This window comes from Saccopteryx leptura, chromosome 6, assembly GCF_036850995.1.
Source record: "Saccopteryx leptura isolate mSacLep1 chromosome 6, mSacLep1_pri_phased_curated, whole genome shotgun sequence".
Taxonomy (NCBI): Eukaryota; Metazoa; Chordata; class Mammalia; order Chiroptera; family Emballonuridae; genus Saccopteryx; species Saccopteryx leptura.
In genome coordinates, this window is record NC_089508.1 from 58,277,072 (window position 1) to 58,293,643 (window position 16,572).

The 16,572-nt window shown below is 45.3% G+C and overlaps 1 protein-coding gene and 1 non-coding gene across 2 annotated transcripts in view; one reads left to right on the forward strand and one right to left on the reverse strand.

Moving 5' to 3' along the window:
* Positions 1–16,572, forward strand: part of RORA (RAR related orphan receptor A) — a 773,250-nt gene that overhangs the window by 299,506 nt on the left and 457,172 nt on the right. The window lies entirely within an intron of this gene.
* TRNAI-GAU (transfer RNA isoleucine (anticodon GAU)) lies at positions 2,458–2,533 on the reverse strand. Its single transcript has one exon. It is a non-coding gene; the product is annotated as a tRNA-Ile (tRNA).

Here is a 16,572-nt window from a genome sequence, read left to right on the forward strand (position 1 = left end):
TGACTTCCTCAGTGCTGGGTGGGAGAGGAGCTGAGAGAGAGGCTCGCAGGTGGGTCTCTGCCGAACACCTACATGGCAGAATGCAGCCCTTCTGTGGAGGACCATGGGGCCCAGCAGCAGCAGCAGCAGCAGGAAACTTCAGGATCATTTAACCCAGTATCTCCAAAAGTATCTTCTACCTGTTTCCCAAGATGTTTAAAGGTGTTACATGTCGTGGTACATTAAATTTGGGAACGATGGCTTACAGGTTTGTTTGCATCGGGAATTTCAGAACCTTTAATCTGCTACTGTTAGCGTTGTGATTCTCCAAGAAGGGAATGTAAACATGAGCCCCGTTTATGGGTTGTTGTTTTTTATTATTGCGTTGTTTTTTATTTTGGTAAAGAATCCTTTTATGTTAAGGCTCCTGGCACTGTCTCCCAGCATTTGTGTTTATGGAGCTTGAGGACACTCTGATTTTGTCTGATACCTTAGTTTAGACAAGGAAATTGCAACAGTTATTGTCAAGTCCGTGGCTGCACTAGGACTCCAGCCCAGATCTCCTGAGCCTCTTCTTTCAAGTTCCCGAATTCACATCAGGCTGGCTAAGCTGTCCGCTTTAACGGAAATTGTCTGACTGTTTCAGGGAATCAGTGCTTTTTTTTTTTTTTTTTACAAATATTTTCTTTGACCTCTTTGGGTCTGTACTTCCATTTGTCATTCTGTCGGTCACACACAGGCAAATAGCCACAGAATATCTAATATAGTCCTCTATCCAAAAGATGTAAAGGGAAGGAAAAATAACTCTTAATTTTTATCCCTTATGCACAAAAGGATCCAGTTAGAATGGCTGTCCTATGCAGCCTGATAATCCTGGTTTTTGAAGTTTCCAAAATCCCGCCCATGATTAACCTTGGAATGCATCTTTCAGGAACTATTAGCAGGTACAACTAAATGCGGGTGCCAGTTTGCAGACTGAAGGGTTTTGACACTGGTTTGTTGAGAGAGAATCTGACCCATGCGGTCCAGAAGGGTAAGGGACTTTTTCTTACTTGGGTCTTGACAGCCACCTAAGAATGTGCTTGAGCCAAGTTGCTGTGCAGACCTGCTGAGCAGACAGCTTGGATTGTGTCACATCCTGACCAACAGTCAGGAACCTCCTTCCCACATATTGATAGTACCTTTTCCAAATGATATGTCTGTGGACATTAAGTCTGATCTTCTTAACAACAACTCTAGCTACCAGCGTTGTTCAGCTACTAGTCACCATCCTCTGCATTTAAAGTATGTTTTATCTCATTTGTTCTTCACGACAACCATGAGTAAATTCTAGTTACCTGACCTGGAATAAGGGTTCTAGTCCCTCTGTGCTTCTGTTTTCCTCGGGTGGGGCTGGGAAGATTGACTATGATGAGGTCTGACTGAATGAGCGTCGGTCTCACCTCTGGCATACCCTAGGCAATTAATAGTCATTTATTGGGGCAGAATGTATATGGTGTAGCATTTTATAAAATCCCACTTTCCTCTCTCCCTACCTCTATCCAAGGCTATTAGAGCATAGCAGTATTTTAGACAGCATATGTTTTGATAAAGAGGCAGTGGCCCCATTAGCCTGCTAAATCCAGACTTACTCTCCAGGACAGCTTTTTATCAGGAGGAAATGAAATTTGATTCTCCATACATGCGAGGGCTCCGGTAACTTGAGTCTGATGTTTAATCCAGTATGAACACTTAGTATAAAATCTCTGCCATCACCATGTTAGGAAAATTAATATTTATATTAAACATCTTCTGTAATGAGAGATGAACCTTTGACCCCCACAATTCTAGCTCAGAGTTTAGATTTGCATGCTCCCATAGTCAGGTTTCTGAATAATTTATTTATCTAACTTGATAAAGTAGATGAACTATTTCAAAGGAGATGTTGAATCAAAGAGGATCACTAATTATTCCCTTCTCAAGGTATTCTGGTTCAGGAAAATAAAAGACAACTCTGAAATCAAACATGACTCACAGATAGCTGTGAATATGGGTTATGTTTATAAAGCTCCTTATAAGAAAAACCATAGAAAGTAGGTGATATAATGTGACTCTATTTTGAGATGAAGTATCTGTATTTAAGAGGAAAATGTAGCAGTTTACTGGGATAAGTGCAGAGCTCTTTTAGAATAGTTTCTACCTTTTTTTTTTTTTTTGTATTTTTCTGAAGTTGGAAACGGGGAGAGACAGTCAGACAGACTCCCGCATGTGCCCGACCGGGATCCACCCGGCACGCCCACCAGGGGGCGATGCTCTGCCCCTCCGGGGCGTTGCTCTGCCGCGACCAGAGCCACTTTAGCGCCTGGGGCAGAGGCCAAGGAGCCATCCCCAGCGCCTGGGCCATCTTTGCTCCAATGGAGCCCTGGCTGCGGGAGGGGAAGAGAGAGACAGAGAGGAAGGGGGGGGGGGGTGGAGAAGCAAATGGGTGCTTCTCCTATGTGCCCTGGCCGGGAATCGAACCCGGGTCCCCCGCACATCAGGCCAACGCTCTACCGCTGAGCCAACCAGCCAGGGCCAGTTTCTACCTTTTTATTTGTGCTTTTCTTTTTTTTTTGTCCCAGTCCCCTATTTTTCTCCCTGCTAACTAATTATCTCTTACCCTTTAAGACTAAGATCAAGTGTCACCTCCTTTGGAAGCCTTCTCTGGCCTCCATGCGGGCTACGGGGTCTTTTTCCATTTTAATATTGAGCCCTTTGCTCAATATCAAATCTCAACCATGAGCACCTTATTTGGAGTAGTCAGTGTGTGAGTCCATCTGTCCCACTGAACTGCATCCCTGTCAGGGCCTGAGCAGAGTGTTCTGTTCATTTTGTTTATCACGCACCATGACCGGCATAGAGTACGTCTTCGAAGAGTGTCTACGTAAAGGAACTACAGCAAATCCTGAGACGTTGGGCCCCACCATGGTGCTGGTGGAAGGAAGAGCTGAGGAGTGTAATGGTGTTTGGAACTGACAGAACCATGACTGAAAAGGCCCCTTGCATTTACTGGTTCCTGCGTGCTGGAGAAGGATGGCAGGCACCCCGGAGTCCTCCCCTGCCTTTCCTGGCAAAGTTCCTAAGTGTGGGTGTTGAGAGGATGTTAGTTTTTTTTTTTTTCTCCAACAGGATTATAGGGTGTGTGCACATTTTTACAGTGCTCTTGTAGCCCCCATGGTGTCTATTTTAGTAATAGGCACATTGTAATAATACCCACTTGACTTCATATCAGAGTGTAGCCATTTATGATGTTGTATGTCTGTCTCCCCCACTATCCCCAGGCGGTTTTGAATTGCCACTGTTTAGTACAATGCCTGGCACTTGGCAGGCAAGCTGCCAGCAGTCAATGAATTGAAGATGAATAAGTGAATGAATGTACATCACAACTTATAGACTATGTAGTACTTTCCCTTCAGATCTCACTTGATTTAATCCATACAGCAACACTGGGATAGAGCTTGAATTATTATCCCATTTCATAGCTGTAGAAATTGGCCATCAGCCCTGGCCAGTTGGCTCAGCGGTAGAGTGTCGGCCTAGCATGCGGAGGACCTGGGTTCGATTCCTGGCCAGGACACACAGGAGAAGCGCCCATTTGCTTCTTCACCCCTCCGCCGCGCTTTCCTCTCTGTCTCTCTCTTCCCCTCCCGCAGCCAAGGCTCCATTGGAGCAAAGATGGCCCGGGCGCTGGGGATGGCTCTGTGGCCTCTGCCTCAGGCGCTAGAGTGGCTCTGGTCGCAATATGGCGACGCCCAGGATGGGCAGAGCATCGCCCCCTGGTGGGCAGAGTGTCGCCCCATGGTGGGCATGCCGGGTGGATCCTGGTCGGGCGCATGCAGGAGTCTGTCTGACTGTCTCTCCCCGTTTCCAGCTTCAGAAAAATGGGAAAAAAAAAAAAAAAGAAATTGGCCATCAGAAAGATCAGAGAATTGGCTCATGATCTTATAACTGACAAAGGCGAAACCAGGACTCATGCCCAAGACTTCTGGTGTTTGAGCCAGGGACTTATGCCCCTAACTCACAGCTTCCATGACTATTTATAGTAGACTGGATATATATTTGATAATGGAAAGAGTAATGAAACATGATATAAGGGGAAGAAGGAGTGATCATACTAGCCATAACAGTTACTATTCATTACATCCTTAAGATGGGTACTCAAGAAATACCAAGCACTTATCTACAAGTCATCCCAAACTAACATACTGTGAGGTAGCTACTAGACCTACTTTCATTTCACACAAGAGGAAACAGGCACAGAACCTATGTAACTTATGATTGGTCATAGTAGGGCAGCAGTTTGAACCTAGGCAGTTTGAGTTCAAAGCCCCTATTTTTAATCACGTGCCATCCTTCCTCCCCTGAAACACTAGTTTTCTTCTAAATTGTCATTGTTTCTTAACAGGTATACACCTGGTGATTTTGGCCTTGGGCAAAATTATCTCTAACATATCTGGGCTTTTGCTTCCTGGTTTGTAAAATGAAGAAGTTAATATCTACCTTTTGGAATTGCTGTGAGAATAAAAAGGTAATACATGAAGAATGTGCTTTGTAAGCTGTAAAGCATTATACAAAGAAAGTTATTGTTGCCCAGTGGGGAAAAAAAAGCAACACGCTATTGTAATAATAATTTGATTGGACACGTGTTTATCGAATTCATACTATGGGCAAGGCATGATCAAAATAAGAGAAATACTTCCATTCATCACTGAACATAATGCTATTAAATTTCCAGCCAGAGAATCTACATGCTTTCTTTGCTCATTTTTTGTTGCAAACCTGCTGGTGAAATGACCTAACAAGTAAGAAAACAAAACCAGGTAAAGCAATCTTGTTGAAAAGTGTGCCGGTGATTACAATGTTGTTCGTGATTTTCAGTTTTCAGTAATACACTATCCTGCTTAAAAGCTTTGCCTACCATTATTGCAATTTTGTCTGGCCCCTTTAAAGAGTCTATGTATGTAAACTATTCTTTTCTCAGTGGAATAAACAAAACGGGTAAACTAAAAACATGTTGGAATGCTGCAGGGCAGAACTAGCGAGGCACTGGGCCTGTCAGGAGAGGAAGCCAGGCTTCCTGGTTGGGTCTGACCCCTCCTTCGGCTCCTCCCTGGCTCTGTGGCCTTGAGTAAGACACATAGGCTGGCTGAGTCTCCATTTCTTCACCAGCAGAACGCAGCAGTTGAAACTCTAGAAAATACTGTTTGCAAAACCTTTCGCACAGTGGAAATGTAAGTTCTTGTTTCATGTGGAATTTCCAAGGTTTAACACCTTTTTTGAAATATTTGCATAATAGGACCAGGAATTTTAAAGGCACACAGTTAATATCTGATTAAAGTGACATAATAACAGGACAACTGCTTAATATGTATTGAGCACCTACAATATAAACGACACATGCTGAATACTTCACATATATTGTTGAATAATGTTTATAGCTCTTAATCTGGAATTTTAGCTAGCCTACAGAGCTTGAAACTATTCTGAAAGTTTCCATAGTCTTAAAAATTCTCTCTCATCCCTTTTGCAAAATCAGTGTTTGTGACACATAACACTGGTCTGTGAGGGGATGAAATGGAAGCTTTGTCAGTTGATTTTACTTATAAACCCAGTGCGGAGAGAGATTCAAGGAGCTGCCGAGTAAAAACTGTCGCGCTAAAGATTTGTAGGAGTGTGTCACCCCACCATGGGATCTGTGGCAGCTGGAAAGCAACACCAGGTGACAAGAAGAAGGTTAGAAAGCGTCCGGTGGTCTGTTCCCTGTATTCTGCCCTGGAGCCTCCAGCTCCAGCGTTCAGGTGAGGCTGCGGCCATCAGAACAGAGGCAGCGAGGTCTCTGGTTTCTACCTTGGGTCGTCACAGCTGCCCGGTGATCAAGCTCAGAGCTGTGGGGCATTCTCCTGTGTGTAGTCATACTGGGCACCAGCGTGCGCACAGTTTATTTTTACATGCGGAGTGTCCCCCCCCCCCCCCCCCCCCCCCGCTTTAACTCTGTACTGGGAGGTTTTATGTCTGTGAGCCGATGCTGAGAAGCAGCCTACCTTGAGGAGCCAAGCAGGGTTTGGACTGGCAACTCGCTGCATCGTCGTTGTGGAGAGTCGGTGGCAGTCTGGCTGGCCTGGGAATCATGTGGGGTCCAGCCGCCTCACCACATCGGTCTGGTCTGTGAGCTTCTCGAGGGAGGGCCCATGACTTGGGGATACGGGTACTCCTGGGTGGAGCAAAGTGCCTGGCACCCGCCAGGTGCTCCGGAGATGTTTGTGAGGGAGTGGTAGCCCGGCCACCGCCACCATGCTGCCTTCCAGCCCTCCGGCTCAGCTTAGAGAGACCATTTATATTTTTTCTCCTCATTCGCTGCTCAAAATATACTTCAACTCACCCTGCTTTCTGTTTGCCTGTTCAAATCCCAACTCCCCTTCTCTACAACTCTGACAACCCCAACCTTCCCTGATACCTTTTTGCCTCAGTTATGGTAACCCTTCAGTGTCCATTCTTTGAAATCAGGACAGCACATAAGCAAGTTCTAGTTTCAAATTGTTTGATGGGTTTGGGTCTCATTGCTCCTCATAAGCAGAAAGTTGGGCCAGTTGTTCATACTCAATGAGAGTGTTAGGTGTAGGGATGAAAAGACTTTGGATCCAGAATTGGAAAATTCCAGTGTGTGACCTGGTTCTGTCCCTTAATATGAGTATGATCTTGGCCAGGCCACTTTTTTAAGCCTCAGTTTTTCCATCTTTAAAGTAGGAATGAACGGTACTTGTGACGGTATAGTTGTGAGGATTAAATGAGGTTGCCTATATAAAAATGGCTGGCATAAATGAAATACGACTGTGTTTCTTATTGATGTTGTTTATCCCCAACAGAGGTGAGCACTAGCTGGGAACTTAATCTGTTTTTAGCTACTCTTTGTTGAGTGACTGAGGAAATGAACCATGGAGAGTTTTTCTTGCCTTCCAGAAGTGAGTCCTATAACTCATTTGTAAATGTTGACTTTGGGGAGTGTAAAGAAAAAAATGGATTTTGTTTCTTTGAAATGGATGGCGTTGTGCATTTCCATCGCTAGAGAAATTTTCCCCTTCAGTTTTTTCCCCCCTTCTTTAAGACCTATGACTTGCGTTTCTTGAGTCATGTTTGTCTGGAATAAAAAATAGGGTCTCCAAATAGTTCTGTTCTCATCCACTCGGGGAAGAACGTTAATCCCTCTCCTTCCTAACTATCTTTCAAGTAACTGGGAGTCTCAAGGCATAGCTCAGCTGACTCGGTTGTCTTGGCTGCCTTCACATTCCCTGTGGCTCTCAGTGGTGACCGCTTCTGAAGCTGCTGATGCTGAGAACAGCAACGTGGACATGATAGCCAAGGAAACAGTCATCTACGGCCAGAGTTCCCACAGGTGGCCGGGGTGGGGCTGCTGCTGTCTGTCGATAGCAGGGATGCCAGTTCTGATGCCCACAGAGAGCTGCCCCCGGCACTGCCGACGTCCTGCTCATTCAAGGTGCCACCACCGCTGCAACTCCCGCCAATATCCTTGCTTAGGTACCAGCTCCTACGGCCGAGCCTGCAGGTGGCCAAGGTGCCTTGGTGCTCACTAGGTAGCACCCATGTTTGGGGGGGAAATTGCTTTTTTTGCTGTTTCATATTGTTTTTGCTCACCCTTGTGATTGCAGCTGTTCTTTCAGGAGGCACAGGACCACTGGGGTGAGGAGCACTGCGTTCCACTCAGTCACCCTCCCTCTGGCCCTGGCTCATTCTCTGTGATTCCAGAAGATGTGCTTTGATCCACTCTCCCTTTGGAGTGCTTCTTCTTCCCCGCACTCCTTACACATAACCCACACGGAGCGTCACCTCTCTTCCAGACCTACCTGAACCCTAGGGCGAGCCCAGCCTGAACTCAAGGTGTGGACCTGCTACACCCCTGACTCTTCCAAGTGCCCAGCTGCTGGGAGCACTCATGACCAGCATGTCCCGGGTGGAAAGGGCAGAAAGCAGATCCAGTTTGTCTCATGGACTGAATAGAGGGTCCATGGCCTGGTTTGCCTCTGGCTTTTCAGGTGGATTGGGTGGCTTTAGGTGGTTCTGGCTTCCCCACAAACAGAGGTAGCCTCCTGATTTTCGGCCTCACCACATGCACTGTAACAGACAAGTACATGCACCCGTGTGGGTTGCCTTCATTTGCCAAAGAAGTGCTCCTGGCCTGAATCAATTATTTTCCTGTTCCCCCAATTTAGTTCTGTATTCCTTTATACCTAATGACACATCTTGATGGGACATCTCTTTGTGTATGTTGTTGGAGGTGCAATGAGGGGATTAAATGGAACGAATTTGGAGAATGCCGTTATTCTCCCCAAACAGTGTAAAACCTTTTTTCTAACCAGCCCTGTTCTTGGCAGTTGGTGGCCCGAGGAGCCTCATCCTTTCCCTCACCTTCTCATCTGCAGCCACCACGATGTAGCAACCCCCCCCCCCCCCCCGCCGCCACAGGAGCGCAGGCAAGGCACTGTCTCCTGGCTGTGCGCCAGCCCCATGTCCAGGCCAGTTGGCACCACCCACCTGCGTGCCAGAAGCCAGCACTCTGCCCCGTCCCAGAGATGTCAGTCCTATGATGCCTAGCTTCTTACAGTAGGAACCTTGGAATACATACCGGGGTGGGCAAAAGTAAGTTAATAGTAATAATAAATAGTATGGTCATTTTCTCTTGCTGGGTAGCTCAGCTGGTTCGAACGTCATCCAGACCTGTTGAGGTTGTGGGTTTTCATCCCTGGTTAGGGCACATGCAAGAATCAATCAAGGAATGACTAAAAGAGTGGAACTACAAATTGATGTTTCTCTCTCTCTCTTTCCCCTTCCTCTGTCTCTTTGAAATCAATAAATACAAAATTTAAAAATACAATAATTAATAAGTAACACAAGAATAAACTGTTTCATGGACTCATAATTGTAAACCTACTTTTGCCCACCACTGCATTTCCCTTTAAAAAAGAGAGACGAGGGTCCCTATTCCCCACCCCCTGAGCCCCCGGACACATGTGGTTCATATGGTCATAAGTGTGGATTTTCAGAGAGAGTGTAGGAGGGAAACAATGTATTGTAGGTTGTCTCTCCACTGCAGCCCCTCATTGCCAGACCTGCTGGGCATGCTCAGCTGTGACCCTCCTCCCCTCTGCTCTTAAGCCCACCAGCTCCGGGCTTCTCCATTCTAAAACCAAGTGAGCTGTTTGCTTTTGCTGTCATCTCGTTCTGTTCATTTTGCTCATCTTGAGCATCTCTTACATCTCCACGCCATGGGCCCTCTGGGAGCTCTGACGTGTCTGCGTACTCTGCCTGTTACGAAACCCGGGTCACTGTCCGTGGGAATCCCAACCACACTGGGCATATAGCATCCTCAGCTGTGGGGTCTGGCTCGCAGTTTTAAGTGTTACTCTTGTGGCTAACCTATTTCTAGCCTTCTGCAGGGACAATCATTGGAAATGGTTTCCTGCCCTCTGAGAGTATAGGAAGTGTCATTCAGGAATTCTTGGTTATGCTTCTTACTGTGCATAGATTTGGGGGTTTTCTCCCTGCAACCATGTCCATTAAGGAGGTTTGTGCCAACTCCCTAGTGTTGTATCCACTGAGGCTGGATGGGTCTAGAGGAAGGGATCCAGCCCTCAATGCACATGAGAATCTTCTGGGGGCTTTTAAATAATACTAATGCCCAAGCCTCATCTCCCACCAGTTAAATCAGACTCCTGGGCATTGGGGGAATGGGAGTGGAGCGGGCTGGAACGCAGGAATTTTTAAAGCTCCCCTGGTGCTTCTCATGTTCAGCCTGTGTTGTAATTCTTCACTTTATAGGGTTTCTGTGACAGCTGGGTGACGTGTGTGTGTGTGTGTGTGTGGTGTGTGTGTGTGTGTGTGTGTGTGTGTGTGTGTGTGGTGTGTGTGTGTGGTTTTCCCTTCACGGTGATGGTCAGCCGACCAACTGTGGCAAAGGTCTGTTTTATGGTTTGTTTAGCGAGTAGGAGTGATGTGTTTATCCTCACGGTACTGTCCCTCTTGCCCAGTCCCTGAGACAGCCAGCTGCAGTTAAAGATGTTATACTTGGAGAGTGGGACAGATGCAGCCCCTTGTTGGGCTGAGACCTTCAGTCTTGGCCTCATTAGCCCAGTCAGCCCACTAAAACAGTGGCTGAACCTTCACACTGAATACATAAGCATCTCAGAACCCTGATCAAGAAATAACATTTTATTTCAAGTTCGACCTTGATTACAGGCAAAGAACAAGGCCGCCTCGGTAGAGTGACTACAAGAGCCAGAACAAGATGGAATAGAATCAGAAATGACATTCTCAAGCTAATTTAAAATGTGAAAAATTAAACTGTAACCCTGGCAGTTCACTTTTAAAATGTCCTACAGAACTTGGCAGTCTGGGCTTCCCCACAACGTCATAACAAAGTCGCCTTTCTTTTAACCCTCCGGTTGAAGGGACAAGCCTCAGAATGAGGTGCTGCTGTGCACAGCTGCGTGCTTGGATGAGACCACGGTGCCAGTGAAGGTGGGCACAGGTGCCCTTTGCCCAGGCTTCTCAATTTGTGCGAAGCAACTACAAAAGGGTGTGCACCCTAACAATAGGAAGTTGTTCTTCACCGATTCTACAAGGGTAGAAAAGAGAATCTAATAAATTTGACCTTTGGTGAGCTGCTGTTTCAACTCTAACAGGGCTTTGTGGGCTTGATAATATTATTAACTTTGTTTGTTCCATAATGTATAAGGGCAGCGAGGGCCAGACACAGAATTGAGAGTTTTTGAGTCTTTTTCTCTCCAGTTATGCTCCGCTTCCTATGACCTCCCCACCCTGATCCCGTGTATGTCTCTATTACCACTTTTGCACATAAACCTAAAGGTGACAGACAGTGAGAGTTTTTGAGGGAGGATGGGGAGAGCCTGGTTGAAGAGAAAACAATTATACTTGTTATGTCCATGCAGATGACGTGTGCAGCCAGCGTCCTAAGGGCCAAGCTTTAAGCCTCATCGGGAACAGGGAAGTTCTTTTAAGCACTGATCTTATGAACTGATTACACGTCACTGCTTGCATGAACGTGTGCCTGAGGCTACACTGCTAATGTGCAGTAAAATGCAAGGCTTGGAAAACCTAAACTTGCACCTTTTCATCCATGGACAAATAATTGCAGAACATCTTGCTTTACACACACAATGAGCATTGTGACTAGAAATGTAAATGGAAGCCTGGTCCTTGAATTTGAAAATAAGCTGTAGAGGGGAGAGCCTTGATATTTGGATTTGGTTGGATGTAGGTGTATATCCCAGCTCTGCTGCTTACCACTGGGGGGGCCTTGTGCTTGTGACATGAACCCACGGTGACTCAGTTTCCACATCCTGTTGTCAGGTTTGAAAGATCATGTATATAGTACCTAACCATTATCAAGTGCTTCATCAATAGTTATTTTTATGATCACTGTGGATTTTGCTGCTATTTTAGTTTTCAGCCAAATCCATCAAGTGAAAAAAAAAATCAGTGCTTTCAGAAAATTGACAGGAGTCTTCATTCAGTTCTTTAAGGTTTGCTTGGAGATTTAGAAGGGGTTTTTTTGTTGTTGTTGTTTTGTGTGTGTGTGTGTGTGTGTGTGTGTGTATTTACCTTCTTATTGGACTGGTAGATGATGCAAAGATCAACAAGTAACTTTGTAAAAGCTCTGCTTTTGAAAACCATTTAATTGGTAATAACTGCAGTGTTGGTCACCAGAATCGGGTTCTCCTGTCTGGTCATTTAAAGCCCTTCCTTACCTCCAGGATCTTAGACGAGATGAAAAAGATAGATCAGTTAAAGAGAAGGGGGAATCTTGGGTTACAGATGCTAATGTGCTGAATGACTCATAATTGCATAAAAAAGTGAGATTATATATGCCTTGTCTTGCGATCTAAACGTTTTCTTGGGCTACAATGTAAGGACTCACCAAGAAACTAACAATAAAGCAGATAAGTCACTGGAGATCTTCCAAAAACACCTCTGGGTGAGAACGTAATAAACACTGGCTACTGTGTCCAGATCGGCCAGTGACATGGGGATATCTCCTCATTAAGGTGCCCTGTTGCCTGTGACGCTGGTAATCTTCCCTCCAGGTGTCTTAAAGCCCTTCATGCCATTCTACAAAACGCTGACATTGAGACCAGCCATATTGAGCTGGGGTGGGGTGGGGGGTTTGGGGGGAATCCCAAGAGCTAAATGGAATCATAAGATGTCAAATCATTAAAGGACTTGGAGAGATCAAAGATTAGCACAGTTGTACTATTGAAAAGCTTTAACAGCCATTATGTCCAACTCCTTCACTTTTAAAGACCAGTAACCTGAAGTCCAGGGAGGTGAAACTACTCACCTGAGATCATACTGCTGGTGAATTATGCACTCCGTCATTTCAGTGCCTTGTAGACCCAGCTTCAATTAACTGAAAGATGAACTGAAACTGACAGGAGTTCTTTGTCCCAGTGCTGGTGTGTGGAGTATAGCACCATACCATAGAGATTGTGAAGTGTTTGGTCTCTATAAAGTCAGGCTTGTAAACTTGACTTACCAATTTTTACTTACTAAGTCACTTTCCTATACAGTACCAATTCTGTGTTATAGGAGGGGCTTATATCACATAGAAGGAAAATTATGTCAATTTCCCTTAGTCTACAATTTTTGCTTTCTGGGCTTATTTATTTACTTTGCTACATGTCCTTTTATCAAGATGTTATTAATCATTTTAAGTGTACAGTTTTATGAACTTTGGTAATTGTGGACAGTCATTTAACCACCCCCAAATTAATATAGTACCGTATTTCCTCATGTGTAAGATGCTCCCATGTATAAGATGCACCTTATTTTGGGGCCCCAAATTTGAAAAAAAAAAAGTATTACATAAAGTTATTAAACTCAAGTTTTATTCATCATAGAATTCATACAACTCCTCATCACTGTCAAAACTCCCGTCCATTAGCTTGTCCTCATCTGTGTCTGATGCCGAATCACTGTCTTCAACAAGGAGCGCAAAAACAAGCGTGAAAAAGCGGGAAATGCAAGTAAAAAAAACTACAACCACGGTATAAGACACACCCAATTTTTAGACCCCAAAGTTTTGGGGAAAGGGTACGTCTTCTACATGGGGAGATACGGTGTGTAGAACAGTGTCCTCACCCTGTCAAGCTCCCTTGACCCGTTCGCTCTCCGTTCTCTCTCCCCACGCCTGGCCTCTGGCACCCGCAGGTCTGCGTTCTGTCAGTGCAGCTTTGCTTTTTTTTTCTTTCTAAAATTGTGTCTAAATGAAATCATCCAGTACATAGTCCTTTGTGTTCAACTTCTTTCTCTTGCATAATATTTTGAAATTCATCCATGTTGTTGCATGGATTCATATTGCATTTCTTTTGATTGCCAGTATAGCACGTTGCCTATGGGATACAAGATATACAATTTGTCTCTCCATTCCTCAATCGATGGTCATTTGGGTTGCTTCCACTTGGGTCTATCAGGAATCATCTATAAGCCAACAGTTTTATCCTTGATTTCTTTGAGTCACCTAATACCTTAGCCAAGGCTCTAATTTTTATGGTTTTAGATTGTTTTCCATCACTATTATAGTGAGACATTTTTTAAAAATGCTGATGGGGAGGAGATATTGGCCCCTGATCTTTCCATCTGTGACTTTGGAAGTGATCTTCTCCTCGTCTCGAGGTAGCCATGTCAAGGCCCAAAGCGGACGTGATGGCCTATTTAGTGTGCTATAATGTAATTTACCTGCCCAACAAGCCTTCGGGGACGTGGCAGAGTGCAGCAAAATGCAGTATCCAATATTTATAGTAAATAGAGTTGAGTGGTTTTTTATCTTGCCTTGTAGAAAAGTGCACACACTTTGTTTTTCACCCGTTCTAAGTGCTCAGGGAGGGAGAAGAGGGAAGCCTGGTAGGTGATACTATCCCAGGGCTGGTGCAGCCGAGTTTGAACAACCTGGGATGAGTTAGCACTTAGACCTAACAGGAGAGACTCTCCTGAAAAATGTGCTGTCCCCCTGTTATAATTCACCGTAATGAGCGGGGAACAAAAGGTTGTGAAGGAGAGTGGTGACTGATGGCCGACACAGCTGCCCCGTGCTGCAGCTGGCACGGCTCCCGCTGGCGAAAGGCATAATATATTATTGCTCCAGGTCACATCGTGGTAAATGAACACTTACGGCCGCTATGGCAACTGGATTGATTATCGCAGCTACCTCAGGACCGGCCTGGCCCAGCGTTACAAGTGAGCACGTGCGTCCCTGCCGTGCTTCAGTCAGAAGAACGCCTCAAAGGCAATTTGTACAAACTGAAATCTCTGATGACTGCTAGTCCCTCCTCTCCAGCCCGGTGCATCCAGTGGACACATTCAGTAAGGCTAGCCCAGGTGTCCGGGCCTCTCAGACGAGTGAGGCAGGGCCACCCTGGTAAAGGAATGCCTGAGAGCAGGACAGCTGTTTGTTGAATACAAGGAAATGAATGGATCTATGAGTGGGTTGCCAAGAGGTCTCTGAGAGAGTGCTCAGGGCAAAGTGGAAAGGGCGGGTGGCGAGGCTGAGGAGGGCATCAGAAGCTGGAATGCCCAGGCAGGAAGTTTGAGAGAAGCAAGAAGAGGGAAGCACACTCTTTCTAGTTTAAATGGATCAACTTGATCAAGCCGTTGCTGGTTGCTGGACTTCTATGTGTCTCTGGACGCATGCTGCGTGAATACGCTTGGTTTGTTTGAGAAGCATGGGATGGGCCAGTTCATTTTCTTTTCATCTAGAGATATTGGTTGCAGTTTACACATAAATCTTCAGTTTTTCCAGTAGCCAAGGGAAAAGGAGTAACCTGCTTCCCCATTGACAAATCTAAACAGAGTTGTAATGATGTTCTAAGTACACTCAATTATCATTTTTAGCTTTCTCAATATTTTATTTTAAAATGTAAATGAGTTTTTCCTCTTCTAGTTTATGCAAATTGATCTCAATATGTATCATATTGAGGGTGGATAATGGATAGCGTTAGTAATGCATTAGTTTTCTGTTTTGATTGGCAGAGGATTTACTCTTTGGAATTTAAATGTCAAGGTATATTAATTCCTTGCACACAACCTCTAAGCTAGACCATTCACGATGGCAACGGAAGTAGCAGCATGCAGCCCTCCATTGCGGGAGCCTAATGACATGGTAATAATAATCTTTATTAATTGTGGGGAATGGGATGATGTAGTGAAGACTGACCAGTATTCCTAAAATTTTTCCTTATTATTGTCTCCCGAGGAGCCTTTTTTAGATAGTTTTTCCTGATTACCCTCCTTATGAAATTTTAGTACCATAAATACACTGGTTTTTTTATGTGCTGTAGGTAGAGCTGTGCATACATAAAAAGAGTAAGAGTTTTTGTCGCCAAGAACCAGTTTTCACACACCCCCCTTAGGGGTGATATCAACTTGGCTAAAAATGCATGAGCCAGAAAAACCTGGCTTCCAATTCAGCTTCTGCCGATTCCGCCCCCCACCCCTCCCCAGCCCTCATCTTTTTCTTCCTCACCAGTAGTGGAGATGTTAGTATCTACTTAACCGGGTTTCTGGCACATAGCGACCAAGAAATGTTATTTATCATTACTGTCTTTGCTGTTTATACTCATAGATGTTTTCACACATGGTATTTTCATTGATCCTGATTGTAAACCTCTGACTTATGGGCGTTTATATTGCGTGATGCAGATGTCACCCCCGCTTTACTGATGATATCACAGACTGTCAGAGTGGTTTGGTGATTTGCTCAAAGACATGCAAATAATAACATAGTTTGGGCCCTAGCCGGTTGGCTCAGTGGTAGAGCGTTGGCCTGGCGTGTAGGAGTCCTAGGTTCGATTCCCGGCCAGGGCACACAGGAGAAGTGCCCATCTGCTTCTCCACCCCTCCCCCTCTCCTTCCTCTCTGTCTCTCTCTTCCCCTCCCGCAGCCGAGGCTCCATTGGAGCAAAGTTGGCCCGGGAGCTGAGGATGGCTCTTTGGCCTCTGCCCCAGGCGCTAGAATGGCTCTGGTTTCAACAGAGCAACGCCCCAGATGGGCAGAGCATCGTCCCCTGGTGGGCATGCTGGGTGGATCCCTGTCAGGCGCATGTGGGAGTCTGTCTGACTGCCTCCTCGTTTCCAACTTAAGAAAAATACCAAAAAAAAAAGAAAAAAGAAAAAAAAAGAAATCATCAGCCACTCCAGGAGCCAAAGGTAAAGACAGCACATGCTGCTCACCATCTAGCTCCTGTGTGTAGTCTGGCAAAGCTACCCAGTTTGTGAAGAGGGCTGTGCATAGTCACTGAGGTCTGTAACTTGTTCAGTCTGTCTGACTGCCTCCCCGTTTCCAATTTCAGAAAAATACAAAAAAAAAAAAAAAATAGTAACATAGTTTGGAGCTGAGACTTGAACCCAGATATTGTAGTTTAAAACTCGCTTGTGGAGAACTCTCCTTGAGTGCGTCTTTCTGCGGTAGGTGGAACTAGATTATATTGTGTAATGAACGCCCAAGTTGGAGTTCAGGGTATTGGAGGAATCATCAACAAGACTGGACTTT